Genomic DNA, 11,279 nt, shown 5'->3' on the forward strand with positions numbered 1-11,279 from the left:
CATTTCAGTTTCATTTCAACTGATTTAAATCCCGGGATTAATGACTTTTAATCCCGGGATTAACGGGATTGCAACACCTTTGTTTATATTTATTTTTTGTGAATTTGAGGACTTTTACTTACAGAAAATAAATAAAAATATGTCCAATAACACTTGAAGCACGTATACTCTTTATTTTTAGGACGATAAATATATGAAATGGTATAAGTAATGATCTATTTTGATTGGAAAATTTAATTATCATTAAACTCAATAGGCGAACGAATGTAAATATATTATTAAGTTTTTAGACGATTTGGATTTACTTTCCGTAAATGATATTACATTAGTTAGAACTTAATTACAGTAGGCCTATCAGTTATTTAGAGTTTTACTTTTGACATTAAACGTAAACGACGCAATTCGTGTAGCAAACATAACATTGCAATCGGAAATTGAAGTATTATTTTCGTTGAAGCCATAAAATATAACTATAAACACACAATTATAATCTCATTATTAAGATTGCTTATATTTAGGGTCTATAACTCTATCTTCGTATTCGGTTATTAGTGTGGTTATTTAAATTTCTTATAATCCTAAATTACGTTTTTCATACACACGCTATACAACATAAGCAGATGGTTTATTGTTTTATTGCTGTCAGTCAAAATAACATTTTTACGCTGCTACTCGTGATTCTTCCCATTTTTTAGCTATCTTTAATCTATCTATTAGCGTGACGTATAGGCTACGTGCGAGCACAGTTGCACGTGATTTTTTAAAATGTATTTATAATATCCTAGAGTGACATATAAACATTTAAACACTAAATAAGAAATACGCGCAATGAAAGTTCCATGTGGTAATATTTATTTACTTAGAAAACGGAATTATTGCACAGTGTAACACTGGTAAGGCCAGTTTAAAACATTAAAGTACTCAACTCACCCCAACTCTCGCGCTTGGGGTGTTACTTCTCGCTCATTTAAAATAGCTAAAAAGTTAAAAATCATAATATTATATAATCACGGGATTGATCCCGGGATCGGCTGAGACGAATCCCGGGATTGAGACCCTTAGTTGTACACCATCCAATTAATTTAGTGCATATTATAGGCCTATTCTGAAGTTTGGCCCACAGCTTTGACGATTTCAACTTGGCAACTTCTATGCTTCTGATGGCTTAAGATATACAATTGAAGATTGGGATTGGCGCCAATGGGGCTCTTTAAGGACTTTTAACATTTATGCATTAAATAGATGTTCCAAGATGCCATGACATTGGCACAAATTCATCTCTAATTTCATTACCCTCAAAGCCTATTTCTGGTGTGTAAATATATATTCTACAGCATGTGGAAATATTACCCCAAATGAGAATCAGAATACCATTGTTAACATGGCTGTGAAACTACAGCGGTGACGAGATATGTTCAGTGACCACATCACGCTGTCTAATAGGGAAAACAACCCTTACTTCAATATTTTATTGCTTTAACATTGATTTTAATTTCTATCCCACTACCAAGCATCAAAGGCTGGTAGACCATATCATTGGTTGCTTTAATGGTACCTTATTACTTTTTACCATTTACACTAATAGGAATATGAGGTGTTTGTTTTTAAGTTAAGTTTAAATCCAGTATAATTTTTAAAAGGGAAAAAGTGTCCTTTAACTTACATTGTTGGTGGATAGTATAAATATTAAGTGGTTTTCCTAAAAACAACATAGCATGACTACCCACATAGCACAGGATATCCCACAGAGTTCCCAAAACGTCCCAATATCCCATGAGATATAGGAATATTCCCGTTACAATAATTAATCTAATTTTTTTAGGGTTTTTGATCGAGGGACAGGAATATCTTTGGCATATCCCTAGAATATCCACAATATCCTTTTTTCATAATTTATTTGTAAAATCCATTAATAACTCAAGTAAGTACCGGTACTTCTCGAAATATGCTACCGAATACAGCTTTCCCACACAGCACAGGATCCTGACCATATCCCACATATCCCACATAGATCCCAGGATTTGAGAATGTCCCTGGGATCACTCTAGGATATTGCACATATCCAACACAAACGAATGCATTTTGAGGATATCCTGGGGACTTCCTATGGATATTCTCGATAGGCTACCTATATTAAAACATATTTTATAGTATTGGATGTATTTTTTCAAGTGACAAGTGCTTGAGAAACGTTATTAAAAAGGTTTTCAATACTCTTTTGAATTAAAATAACTAATAACGTTACTAATGATTTATAAAAATTAATCATGTTTTTCGATCATATCCATAGGACATCCTTTGGAGATCCGTAGGATATTCCCCGTGGGGCATAATAACTATCAAACTCTAAATTTTTACCATTTTATAATAATAATAATACACCTGCTTACAATAATAATAATAATGCAAATATTTTCTTTCTAATTTAAATTCTAAGTTATTTGAGAAAATTTATTGGTTGAAAATTTAAGGGGAAATATTAATTAATCATATAACAATTATAATCTATATTCTTATTAAAGTATCGATCCTCTACAACTCCCAGAAAAACAATTTAACAACTTGATGCCTAAACAGAATCATAGTATCAAAAATATATTTAAGTATTGCGACCATTTCAGCTGTCGGCTCCTCTTTAACCACTTGAAAACTAGTAATATCAACAGTCACAAATAGCTCAGATGATAAGAAGAGTTTCATAAGTCAAAGGTACCCGGTTCTTTTTGACTGGGCAAAAATATTTTTGTTTCTATTTTTTCCCAAAATTTGTTTTTATGAGCTATTTAATTAAAATACTTGACTGGCAAAAGTGCTTTTCAGACTAAATATTTATTATTTTGTTTTTTTATGTATAATATCCTGATGGGATATTCCAGGGATCAGGATTTGGGTGGACATAGGGATATCCCAGGGAGTTTCCCAGGATATCCTGAGGACATTGCGGGATATACAGAGGATATCCCCAGGACATTCCAAGGTGTTCTTGTGTTGTGTGGGTACAAACTATAGTTTTTGGTATTTTTATTGAGATACATAAAGTGGAACTACTGTAAAATGGCCTAGGTAAAAGACGAAAATTTGAAAAAAATATTTTTCCTACAGTTACCTAACAATGTACATGTTCTCTCGCTGATTTGAGAAAGCAAAGTGGCCAATTCGCTCATCAGTGAGTGTCTCACTCTAATTACTTTGTCTCACTCCAGATTTGCAACGTGGAGGCACGAAATAGTGAGCGCGTAACATGCAGGCTACGTCGTATGCGCGCGAAATACGTTGGCAGCACTGGCTGTAATTCAGCTGGTCAGCTGTTGTACTGTTGTATTTTGTCACTTCACATTAAATGTTATATTAAAAGATATCTTCTGTGTAAAAATAGGTTATGTTTCTTCACAAATTTATTTGTTTTATGGTAACTGTAGGAAAAGTATAATGTGCAACTCGAGTTCAAAGTACAATTGCCTCACTCGAGAAACCATTCCTCACTCGCCTACGGCTCGTGAGTAAGGATTTCTCTCGAGTGAGTCAATTGCTCACTTTTCTCACTAGTTGCACAAATAACTATTTACATTGCTATAATGAAGCGATTTTTCTGAAAGGTCTTAAGTGACTGGAGTACTCCAACTGCAGTACAGATGTGGCAATGCAATAGGGGCAACGTCGCAAGTAGTGTTGTAACAGCTGTTTTGTTTGGATGCAGCTAATGGTATTTGTTTATTTACGAAAGCTTGGTTACTGGACTATGAAAATGTTGACTGTGACTCCGCTTTAAGTGTAAAGATGTAGAATTTCAATTCATGTTTTGGTTTTCAATTCTGTATGTTTTATTTTCAATATTTTAATAAATTTTTGTCCATAAATTAAAATCAATTAAGTGCAAATTAATGAACTGATGTCACCTGTCTGCCATGTTATCTTTATTGGACGTCTGAGCCTGACACTAATCAACCACGGCCGCCTTTAACTACAGGCCGTGGCCTTCGAACTGGCAACGTCGCAATTGGTGTTTTAACAGCTGTTTTTGTTTGGAAGCAGCTAATGGCATTTGTGTATTTACGAAAGATTGGTTATTGGACTATGACAATATTGACTCCTTTAAAAAATGTCCAGATATAGATTTTAATTCATATTGTTTCGGTTTTCAATTAATTCTGTATATTTTATTTTCAATTTTTTAATAAATTTATGTTCATAAATTGAAATTTAAATGAATAGAGTGCGAATTAATGAGCTGATGTCACCTGTCTGCCATGTTATCTTATGGGACGTCTGTCTCTGAACAACACCACTTGCGACGTTGCCAATTCTACCAGGCCGCGGCCTGTAGTTAAAGGCGGCCGTGAATAAACCCTACTTGCGACGTTGCCAGTTCTCCAAGACCACGGCCTGGAGTTGGTGGCCATGGTTCAAACGCATACATTCCAATGAGCTAAAATAATAGCTGGAGTAAAAACTTTGTGTTAAAAAAACGTACCACTGTTTTTGCTGGATGTTTTTAAGAGTTTCGTGTTGTTAGGTTGGCCGTGTGATTGATTGATGGGACTCGTCAAATTAGAGACAAGATGAAGATAGCGCCATCCTGTTGTTTTGTTGAAAGTAAACCGCAGTACTATCCTGATAATTAGACCAATTAATTCGTATATACCAAGGAAAAATGTGGTTCGGATTCCACAATAAACTGTAGGTCCCTTAGTTGCCATTATGCGCTATTAATTAACAGGTGTGTTTAAGGAATGTCGGCCTTGGTCACTAACAAGACTACAAGATCGCGCCACTCACCCTACACTCATCTACATTCATACTTGGCTTAAAACACTTACTTTGTATGGTCGCCATTTAATAAGAAAGTATTAAAAGAGTAGAGGGTGGGGGGCTCATGGGCTCACTCAAGGTCATGCATAATTGATTAATTGCTTTTTAATTGGCGTGACGTAGGGGGTTACGTCATAAGGTAGGTCAGGGAGCGTGACGTCATGCGTTATGTCATGAGTGACGTCAGGATGTGTGTGTAGCTTACAATTAGGTCAAGGACAAACTGTTAAAAGTGGGAAAAATGGGGAGAAAAAATGTTCTCCCCATTTTTCCCTGGAAGGACAGGAAAGGAAAGGAATGAAGTAATTGAACTAATAAAGACTTAGCATTTTCATAAAACGTGTTGAGTTGTACTTAAGAATTGTTCGTATTTACAAAATCACCCAAGAACTCATCGCTCATCATATGTTCTATTATAGAAATTGTCTGACGATCGTTAAATGGAATTGTTGAAGAAACTTCAGAACACTGAATTGTTGACTGTTGAATAGATGGGCGACTTTCCGTTGTTGTGGACTGGCTTACGTCGTTTATTTCAGTTGTCGATGAAACAGTAGCATCTTGAATTGTATTACTGTTGCTCATAGTTGTTTGGGAAAAAATCACTTCTCAGTCGAACTCTTAAGTAACGATGATGCTTCTTAGTGAAGAGGTGGACGACTAATAAACTGAAATACTAACTTGTGACGAATATATATCTTTTAACAGACGAAATAAAATAAAAATTCCAGTACTGAACCTCTAAACCAAAACTCCTGTAGTATATCTTGTACAATCCTTATATTACAACTTGTATTTTGTTCCGAGCTTAGAACTCAAACTGTTTAACATTCTACGAAGCTTTATTGCAATATCGACCTCGGCTTATGTCTGGAGGTTAAAAGTACTGTATTTCCGTACAGTTCAGACAGGAAGAGCACTAAACAAAGACCGCAGACTCTCTTCAAGGTCGAGCGCATTATTGCAACTGCAGGATTCCTAACCGGTCCAGATAGCCCCCAAGGTCTAGTCCAACCTTGTTTTCAGCACAACGCTTACTGAGTGTCTATAGCAAATGTTTTAAAATAAGACTACTACTATTGCATTCTTTTTTATCTTTTTACCCCCCACTCCTCAAAACCTATATATAGAGGTTTCTAGATGGAGCTCTTTTAGACCGCGTTCGGATTTTGACGAACACAGTCTAAGGGGTATAAGGTTTAAGCGCTAACCTTATACCCTAATAAAGAAACCTTTCAAAATATTGGATCCATATTTTGAAAGATTTCTTTTCTTTAGCTTAGTATGTAGAGGCATGTTAAGTGTATAGAAGCATGTTGGGTGTATGAGCATGTTAGGTTATTATTTGTATTCCGTTAACTATGTCGCGCAATCCTAACTTCCTGTTATCAATATCTCAGCTCAAAGATTACAATTTGTGACTTAGACAACTTGTAAAAAACCATATCTTGTTTCTATTTAAAAAGTTAAAGTATCAACATAAAGAGACTGGAATTTACGTGATACAACGTGTAGAAATATAAATACGTTTCATATCTACCTATCCTATATTGTGTGAGGCCTCCAAACCCGCACTTCCTGTTGTGAGCTCTGGAAAGGCCACAATTCCTAACTTCCTATTATCAATAAATAACGTAAAACAATATGTCAGCTCAAAGATTACTATTTGTAACTTAGACAGGTTGTATAAAACCATATATTCTTTACTCAAAAAGTTAAAGTATCAATACAAAGAGACTGAAATTTACGTGAAACAAAGTGTAGAAATATAAATACGTTTCATATCTACCTATCCTATAACGTGTGAGGCCCCCAAACCCGCACATCCTTTTTGTGAACTCTGGAAAGGCCACAATTCCTAACTTCCTATGATCAATATCTCAGCTTAAAAATTACAATTTATGACTTAGACAGCTTGTATAAAATCATATCTTGTTTCTACTCAAAAAGTTAAAGTATCAACATAAAGAGACTGGAATTTACGTGATACAACGTGTAGAAATATAAATACGTTTCATATCTACCTATCCTATATTGTGTGAGGTCTCCAAACCCGCACTTCCTGTTGTGAGCTCTGGAAAGGCCACAATTCCTAACTTCCTATTATCAATAAATAACGTAAAACAATATGTCAGCTCAAAGATTACTATTTGTAACTTAGACAGGTTGTATAAAACCATATATTCTTTACTCAAAAAGTTAAAGTATCAATACAAAGAGACTGAAATTTACGTGAAACAAAGTGTAGAAATATAAATACGTTTCATATCTACCTATCCTATAACGTGTGAGGCCCCCAAACCCGCACATCCTTTTTGTGAGCTCTGGAAAGGCCACAATTCCTAACTTCCTATTATCAATATCTCAGTTTAAAAATTACAATTTTTGTGACTTAGACACCTTTATAAATTCATATCTTGTTTCTACTCAAAAAGTTAAAGTATCAACATAAAGAGACTGGAATTTACGTGATACAACGTGTAGAAATATAAATACGTTTCATATCTACCTATCCTATATTGTGTGAGGTCTCCAAACCCGCACTTCCTGTTGTGAGCTCTGGAAAGGCCACAATTCCTAACTTCCTATTATCAATAAATAACGTAAAACAATATGTCAGCTCAAAGATTACTATTTGTAACTTAGACAGGTTGTATAAAACCATATATTCTTTACTCAAAAAGTTAAAGTATCAATACAAAGAGACTGAAATTTACGTGAAACAAAGTGTAGAAATATAAATACGTTTCATATCTACCTATCCTATAACGTGTGAGGCCCCCAAACCCGCACATCCTTTTTGTGAGCTCTGGAAAGGCCACAATTCCTAACTTCCTATTATCAATATCTCAGTTTAAAAATTACAATTTTTGTGACTTAGACACCTTTATAAATTCATATCTTGTTTCTACTCAAAAAGTTAAAGTATCAACATAAAGAGACTGGAATTTACGTGATACAAAGTGTAGAAATATAAATACGTTTCATATCTACCTATCCTATTACGTGTGAGGTAACCAAACCCGCATATCCTTATTGTGAGCTCTGGAAAGGCCACAATATTCTAAAACTCTCCTGTACTAACAAAATAATACTACATTTAACACACAAAACCTTTAACATCCTTGCGTAATTTCAAACACCTTACCATGACTTGTGAACATTTCAGTTATATGTAGCTAGCTACACATGAATCACTTATACAAGTACACAATACTAACCAAACTAAAAAACTCACGGTTAGACGCTTGTGGTTATCGCGTCTAACCGTAACCCAATTTTTAATATATACGTGACCTTGACCCAGATATTTATTTACTATCTATACAGTTACATAATAACGTTATTATATACGGACTTATGCCCGAGATACAGCTACAATAACCTTTTAAAATATTTAACAAACGTATACTTCCCCTAACTTACCCCCCCCCCTTTGGGAGTTACTAACCTTGGTCAGCGGTATAAAAGAGGTGCATTTGCTTTGCAAAAGTCACTTGTGTTCAGTTATACACAAGAAACACTTCTACTACAGCTTGTGCTAGTATCTACTTACACTCTCTCCAACTTCAATCCATCTACACTCTCTTCGACTTCAATCCATCTACACTCTCTTCATCTTCAATCTACCAACTTCAACATGCTTCCCTGGATCAGAAAGCCTTCGCAGCCAACTAAGATGGGTGTTGGAAGACCTATGTCCCACGAAGAAGAAATTGAGGCTGCAATCAACACCATCCTCAATGTGGACGATAGAACATCAACTACCACATCAGCTTCGAGAGATCTTTGTGAGACAAGTTTGCCGACACCCATCCTTAAAGATGCTCTTACATCCCCGCAGACACTAGAGACTTCCGACATAGAACTGCCTCCATCGACTTCCCGGAACACCAAACTGCCTCCATCGACTTCCCGGAACACTGAACTGCCTCCATCGACTTCCCGGAACACCAAACTGCCTCCATCGACTTCCCGGAACACTGAACTGCCTCCATCGACTTCCCGAAACACCGAACTGCCTCCATCGACTTCTGGGAATCATGAACTTCCATCACTACAGACTACTGGACCTGCTATGCTGCCTTCTAATTCACCTAAAAGTAAGTCTTCTCCGTCTGCCATGACATTCTTACAAACTATCATTACGGGGATGGTGACCATTCCAACACTTTTAAGCCCCCTCCCACCAACACCGACACCTACAAACAGTCCTGTCAAAAACTCATACGACCCTCCATCACTAAATTCCTCAAGGTCATCAAGCCCTATACTAATTGACGACACTAGACCACCTATTAACAGAAGAGAATTACGAAAACTGAAACGTGACAGAACGCCATGTACGTATACTTACAAACGTGGACCGAAAAAAAACACACGTTGTACAAAACTTTCTAAAATTAATTCTACTTTGTGTTGTGTGCACGCCGACAACATAAACAAAAAACAAAAACAACCACTACCAACAACGTCACTGAGTGCACCTAGTACAACACTGACTAACAGTACGCATTACAAACCTAGACCAACAAATAAGTCACTGACCTTTCACAAACCACCGACATCATCACCTGCCCATAATACTTCACTTACTAGACCAAGTGTTTCAACACCAAAACCAAAACCAACAACTAAGTCACTTTCACCTACATCATTACCTGGTCCGAGTACGTTGCCAAACCCCACACCAAATACTGTACCACAGACAAGTAGTACTATCAAACGTATTAAAATATACAAACTGCACTTAAACGAAAAATACTTCTACATTAAGACTTCCCCGAAACATCACAGAGTAATTGTACGGAACAAGGGGAAAAACTTCATACTCAAAATACCGTACAATATGGAACTACCGAGGACTAACGGATACTTCATTAGACGAAAAACAAACAACAGGCAGCGGAGAACTATCACAACTTTCATTCCAACCTAGCTGACTTTTGTTTTACCCGTCTGACTTTTCATTTCATTTCAATATCTTTATCAAATAATTGTACAGTGTACATTGAATAGTGTCAAAATATTAACTTTATGAAAATAAAATAACTTTGTATATTAAGTAACAGAGTAATTATTTAAACCTTTACCAACCTAATTATTAGTAGCTCTTAATTGTATAACAAGTAATAAAATATGATCATAGCTATAAAAATCAGCACAGTTTTATTTTAAATAAATAACATAAGGTATGTGGAAAGGGGTGGGGGAATAGTATATATACACACAGTGGCTTTAAGTATTCATTCGAGATCCAATTATGTCTGTAGCAACACTGGTGATAACGAAAACTTTAAGAAGCTTTGAAGAGGTTTACGAGTTAAGACAGACACTTAGCAAATATCTTAAACTCAAAGTCGATTGTGATGTTTGCTATTGGAAGACTGAAGAAAATACTCGTACGCAACATATTTCAGAAATTAAACTGAGTAGAATGTTACGAGCAATTGTTAGACTTGTGGAAGACAGTTACGAAGCTAAAGTAACTTTATATATTAAACCAACATAAAAAAAAAGCTTAACGTCATTGAATACAGGAAGGGACGAAGTTTATCAACAATAAGAGTCATTGTAGATAAACTTCGTCCCTTCTTGGGAATTATGTGTGACGTCCTTGACCCAATTTCACTAGTTTAGCATTTGAGTTACTGAACAAACTTAAAATAATTAACTATAATATTGTGGTATAATTACCTCGTCCAGTAATCCAAATGTGTTGATGTTAGGTTAAAACCTACATGTTTCAACGTTAATACGGCATCGTCTTGGTACAAACACATTGTCACACGCACACAATAAATAACACGAAACGAATATTTAGATAGGCCTATCACACGACGTGGACGGCCCCCGTGCAGGTAGTTATATTGAATTAAATTTACATTAAAATATTTATAAACAACTGATAGGTTACTGTTATCGCCACGTAGCTTTGCAAGTCTGAAACTGTATTTTGTTTATGTGGATTTGAGTTTTGGTTCAGAGTTTTACCGCCAAAAACAACTTGCAGCACTTGCAACCTAACTAGAGATTATGGTTCAGAGTTTTACCGCAAAGGACGCATAGCAGCACCAACAACGAACGTGGAGCACTCTCCGTTCGAGGCGATGGGATTGGTCAACGGTATTTGACATGAAGGCGTGGTGTTATTTATCACTTCTAGAACAAGCCAATAGCTTCCTACTTGGAAGATTCCATTGTAGAATACATGGCTATATTTAACAGCTGTCCATGTTTAATTTACGCTATTCAGTCTGTGTTGAACTATAATTTCGTATAAATTTATAGCTACCTATATAACAAGACTCAAAGAGTATCAGGAATAAATTTGAAAACGTATTAATTTAGTTCCGATAAGTGGGGGTATAATTTATCCCTTCCCCTTCCCTACATGCATACTATATAAACGAACATGTGTCGTATATCGCGCATTACCTTTCATACTGCAGATTCAAGATGGTCTATGA

The sequence above is a fragment of the Macrosteles quadrilineatus genome, unplaced genomic scaffold (genome assembly GCF_028750875.1).
Source record: "Macrosteles quadrilineatus isolate MER2022 unplaced genomic scaffold, UCM_ALF_1.0 Scaffold_2__2_contigs__length_208266976, whole genome shotgun sequence".
Taxonomy (NCBI): Eukaryota; Metazoa; Arthropoda; class Insecta; order Hemiptera; family Cicadellidae; genus Macrosteles; species Macrosteles quadrilineatus.